This window comes from Anomaloglossus baeobatrachus, chromosome 6, assembly GCF_048569485.1.
Source record: "Anomaloglossus baeobatrachus isolate aAnoBae1 chromosome 6, aAnoBae1.hap1, whole genome shotgun sequence".
In the NCBI taxonomy this organism is placed as follows: Eukaryota; Metazoa; Chordata; class Amphibia; order Anura; family Aromobatidae; genus Anomaloglossus; species Anomaloglossus baeobatrachus.
This window is the reverse complement of record NC_134358.1, coordinates 466,365,534-466,371,533: the sequence shown is the minus strand read 5'-3', so window position 1 is coordinate 466,371,533 and position 6,000 is coordinate 466,365,534. Positions and strand designations below refer to the sequence as shown.

The window sequence follows — 6,000 nt, the reverse complement described above, 5'->3', positions numbered from 1 at the left end:
GGAGACAGGAGCAGAATGCTGGGGAATCGGGAGCAAGGTGAGTATGTGTTTGTGTTTTTTTCATGTGTGTATGGGATGTTTGCATTTATATAAAAAGTCTATGTGGGGGCTCCTACTGTATATAGGAGGGCTATATGGGGGCTCATACTGTATATAGTAGGGCTATATGGGGGCTCATACTGTATATACAGTGCCTACAAGTAGTATTCAACCCCCTGCAGATTTAGCAGGTTTGATAAGATGCAAATAAGTTAGAGCCTGCAAACTTCAAACAAGAGCAGGATTTATTAACAGATGCATAAATCTTACAAACCAACAAGTTATGTTGCTCAGTTAAATTTTAATAAATTTTCAACATAAAAGTGTGGGTCAATTATTATTCAACCCCTAGGTTTAATATTTTGTGGAATAAACCTTGTTTGCAATTACAGCTAATAATCGTCTTTTATAAGACCTGATCAAGCCGGCACAGGTCTCTGGAGTTATCTTGGCCCACTCCTCCATGCAGATCTTCTCCAAGTTATCTAGGTTCTTTGGGTGTCTCATGTGGACTTTAATCTTGAGCTCCTTCCACAAGTTTTCAATTGGGTTAAGGTCAGGAGACTGACTAGGCCACTGCAACACCTTGATTTTTTCCCTCTTGAACCAGGCCTTGGTTTTCTTGGCTGTGTGCTTTGGGTCGTTGTCTTGTTGGAAGATGAAATGACGACCCATCTTAAGATCCTTGATGAAGGAGCGGAGGTTCTTGGCCAAAATCTCCAGGTAGGCCGTGCTATCCATCTTCCCATGGATGCGGACCAGATGGCAAGGCCCCTTGGCTGAGAAACAGCCCCACAGCATGATGCTGCCACCACCCATGCTTGACTGTAGGGATGGTATTCTTGGGGACGTATGCAGTGCCATCCAGTCTCCAAACGTCACGTGTGTGGTTGGCACCAAAGATCTCGATCTTGGTCTCATCAGACCAGAGAACCTTGAACCAGTCTGTCTCAGAGTCCTCCAAGTGATCATGAGCAAACTGTAGACGAGCCTTGACATGACGCTTTGAAAGTAAAGGTACCTTACGGGCTCGTCTGGAACGGAGACCATTGCGGTGGAGTACGTTACTTATGGTATTGACTGAAACCAATGTCCCCACTGCCATGAGATCTTCCCAGAGCTCCTTCCTTGTTGTCCTTGGGTTAGCCTTGACTCTTCGGACAAGCCTGGCCTCGGCACGGGTGGAAACTTTCAAAGGCTGTCCAGGCCGTGGAAGGCTAACAGTAGTTCCATAAGCTTTCCACTTCCAGATGATGCTCCCAACAGTGGAGACAGGTAGGCCCAACTCCTTGGAAAGGGTTTTGTACCCCTTGCCAGCCTTGTGACCCTCCACGATCTTGTCTCTGATGGCCTTGGAATGCTCCTTTGTCTTTCCCATGTTGACCAAGTATGAGTGCTGTTCACAAGTTTGGGGAGGGTCTTAATTAGTCAGAAAAGGCTGGAAAAAGAGATAATGAATCCAAACATGTGAAGCTCATTGTTCTTTGTGCCTGAAATACTTCTTAATACTTTAGGGGAACCAAACAGAATTCTGGTGGTTTGAGGGGTTGAATAATAAATGACCCTCTGAATAAACTTTTCACAATTTAAAAAAAAAATAAAAAAAAATAAGAAATAACATTCTTTTTTGCTGCAGTGCATTTCACACTTCCAGGCTGATCTACAGTCCAAATGTCACAATGCCAAGTTAATTCCGAATGTGTAAACCTGCTAAATCTGCAGGGGGTTGAATACTACTTGTAGGCACTGTAGGAGGGCTATATGAAGGCTCATACTGTATATAGGAGGGCTATATGGGGGCTCATACTGTATATAGGAGGGCTATATGGGGGCTCATACTGTATATAGGAGAGCTATATGAGGGCTCATACTGTATATAGGAGGGCTATATGGGGGCTCATACTGTATATAGGAGAGCTATATGAGGGCTCATACTGTATATAGGAGGGCTATATGGGGGCTCATACTGTATATAGGAGGTAAAGAAATTGTCCAGCTCACTATGTAATGAAAAAAACGAAAGAGGATCATTGGCCAGTGCTTGTGACAAGTAGAAGCAACAATCAAAAAATGAACATGATGTCCAGCAACAAACGTCCAAGGTAGTAAAATCAAAACATTTATTGAACAAGTTAAAAACAGAGCATGACAAAAAAAATATGGATAACATTTCCTGGAATCATCCATTGATGATTCCTGATGATCTTATCGTTATTTTCCGTCATGCTCTGTTTGTAACTTGTTCAATTTTTTTTTTTTTTTACTACCTTGGATGTTTTGTTGCTGGACATCATGTTCATTCCTTGTATATAGGAGGTTTTGTGAGGGCTCCTACTGTATATAGGGAGGCTATAAAGGGGCCTCACACTCTTTATAATAAGCTATCTGGTGGATCATACTGTATATAGGAGGCTTTGTGAGGGCTCATACTGTATATAGGGGGAGTTATGTGAGGGCTTACAGTGTATAAAGAGAGGCTTTGTGGGGGCTCACACTGTATATATAGAGGCTATGTGGGCACTCACACTATAGGTGGGGCCTGTGTGGGGGCTCATACTGTATATAAGGGGGCCGTGTGTGGGTTCCTACAATATATGGGGGGTGCCATCCTACTTAATTCTGCTCGATTAATAATTCTGAAGTGATAATAAATAATAATTATACCATATTTTGTGGACTATAAGCTGTACCAAACCATAAGATATCTAGGTTTTAAAGGAAGAAAATAGTGAAAAAATGTGAAGCCAAATATGTGTCAATGATGCACTGTTATTGGGGTGACCTGCTGCTGACATGGTTAGTGGGTAATATCCTCCAATTCTGTACTAATGTCCCCCATCCTGGGCCCCTTTCAAATATACGTGTCCCCCATCCTGGTGTACAGTATATGTCCCTCATACTGGTATATATGTTCCACATCCTTGTCCCTTCCTGGTATGGTATGATTCCCACCCTGGTACATATGGCGCTCATCTTGGTATATATGTACCCATCCTGGTATATATGTGGATGCAGGAGCTGCTCCGGGTATTGTTCTTCAATCCTGCTTATTTGGCTGGAGGACCTGCGGTATCCCTGCAACTTAGGAGTGACACGCCAGGACCTGCGGTAACGCACTTCCGATGGAGCCCGGTCACGTGTCAGTATCTGGAAGCACTCTGCAGACTGCGGCAACGGATGCCAGCAGTGTCCGTATCCCTCCAGCAACAACACCTTCATTAACAAGCCAGAACTGGGATTCTGCAGGGGTACACAACCCCAAGAGGTGAGTGGCCACTTTGCCCATAATTCTTATCCCACTAGACCACAAGGTATTTTAACAGGGTGTTCTCTTGTTTACTTTCTACATCCTGGTATATTATACGACCCTCATTCTGTTCCAGTCCTGGTATATATGATCCCTATCCTAGGCTCATTCTGGTATTTATGTCCCTCAGCCTGGTATATCGGATTCTAATCCTGGTACTGTATATGTGACCTACATCCTGGTATATCTGTCCCTCATCCTGGTATATATGTTACCCATCATGACACACAGATAAAAAATAAACAATTATACTCACCCACCCTCTGCTCCCCTGGTGCACGGTGTCCTCTTCTGATGCCAGGAAGTGACTTTAGCGTGTCAGTGGCGCAGTGCATGATGTCATTGTCATGCACTTCCTGTTACATGCGGAAGTCAACTGGTGGAATATTCACAGCAGGAAGCCGGTAGCTGGGTGATCACATGTGCCCACTATTAAACAAGATGAATAGTCACTGTTCCCTCATACCCAGGATTATGGGTGTGGGGAGCAGTGATCATTCATTCTCTTTAATTGCAGACACATGTGATCACTCAGCTGCTACAGGAAGCCGGCAGTCGGGTGATAACATGTGCCCGCTATTAAAGAGAATGAATATTCACTACTCCCCAAGCACATAATCCCGCCCACTTCTCAGCAACGGCTTCAGTGCTGATAGGTGGGTCGGACTATGGGAGTTGGGAGCAGTAAATATTAATTTTCTTTATTAGTGGCCACACTGTTAGCCACAGCACCTGCTTTTGCCTCCTGTTACTCTGCACCTACATCAAAATGGTGTGGGTGCCATTATGCTACATGTAAGTGGGATTGGGGAGTCATTAATATTATGTGGAAAGGCCTGTGGACCATCACACTGTGTGGATGATGTGGGGCTGTCAAAATGTATATGATGGTGCTGTAGGTGCCATTATATTACATGGTGGTTTAAGGGCATTCATACAGTCTGGGGTTCTATTGGCCAGCATACTGCTTAAGGAGGGCTGTGTGGCCATTATACTTTATAAGGAGGACTTTGGAGCCATTATGCTGTGAAAGGAGGCTATGGGGACATCATAATGTGTGGGGAGCATGATATTGAAGGGGGGAGCTTATATTGTGGGAGACCTGTGGGGCCATCATACTGTATGGGGGGAAAATCACACTATATGGTGGGCTGTTGAGTCATCTTATTGTGTGGTGGGCCATTGGGACATCATACTGTGGGCGTCAAGAGGCCAACAGCATCATTAAAGTAGATCATTAAAGTAAGTTTAACGGAAAAAATTTAGGAGTATTTTTTCTGTGATTATATTTTCGGGTTACTCCCCTTTGATCGTTTTTTCTGTGATTTATCATTAAAGTACAGTAGCTGCAGGAATTTCTTTCAAGAACAGATTGTGTACTATGTACTCTATGTGAAAGCAATATTCCGTATTCTTCATATGTCTTATGATTTCTTACATGACAACAACCTGGCGCTTTCACAAGGATGTGTAGACTTTTTATTGTGTATATACCTATGTAATATATACATATATATATATATATATATATATATATATATATATATATATATACACAGTATATCACAAAAGTGATTACACCCCTCACATTTTTGTAAATATTTATTATATATTTTCATGGGGCAGCACTGAAGTACACCTCCAACAATCAGGTGAGGAGTACAAATAAAAGTGTGCCTTGCCTACAATCAAGCATAGTGGTGGTAGTGTAATGGTTTGGGGCTGCATGTGTGCTGCCAGCTGTGGGGAGCTACAGTTCAGTGAGGGAACCATGAATGCCAACATGTACTGTGACAAAATAAACTTCCTGCCCTGCTAAAGAAACTGAGGATAAAGGTACTGAATTGGCCAAGCATGTCTCCACACCTACACCCTACCGAGCATCTGTAAGGCCTCCTCAAATGGAAGGTGGAGTAGCGCAACGTCTCCGACATCCACCAGAAAAATGACTTCATCATGGAGGATGGAAGAGGATTCCAGTAGTACCTGAGAAGCTCTAATGAACTCCATGCCCAAGAGACCTAAGGCAGTGCTTGCAAATAATGGTGGCTTCACAAAATATTGACACTTGGGCACAATTTAGTAACCTTTACTTAGGTGTACACTCACTTTTGTTACCAGCGGTTTAGATATTAATGCCTGTCTGTTGTTATTTAGAGAGCACCAAATTTACACTGTTATACAAGCTGTACACTGACTACTTTACATTGTATCAAAGTGTTATATCCACAGTGTTGTCCAATGAAAAGATATAATAAAATATAAATATAATAAAATATGTACAAAGATGTGAGTGGTGTACTAACGTTTGTGGTGTACTAATGTTTGTGGTGTGTGTGCATGTGTGTGTGTGTGTGTGTGTGTGTGTGTGTGTGTGTATGTATATATACATACAGTACAGATCAAAAGTTTGGACACACCTTCTCATCTCTAGAACAACTGTTAAGAGGAGACTTTGTGCAGCAGGCCTTTATGGTAAAATAGCTGCTAGGAAACCACTGCTAAGGACAGGCAACAGGCAACACACACACACAAAATTTATTTCTTATTTTTCTTATTTCATGGTGCACTATTACTTTTTTGTGGGGTGTTATTAGTATATGTGGGGGGAATATGGGACATTATTGCTCTAGAGGGGAGACAGGGTATATCAC

General features: G+C 42.7%; 1 protein-coding gene across 1 annotated transcript in view; it reads right to left on the bottom strand.

Annotated features, from left to right (window-relative positions):
* The window catches only part of RFTN1 (raftlin, lipid raft linker 1), a 562,445-nt gene that overhangs the window by 16,226 nt on the left and 540,219 nt on the right, over positions 1 to 6,000 (bottom strand). The window lies entirely within an intron of this gene.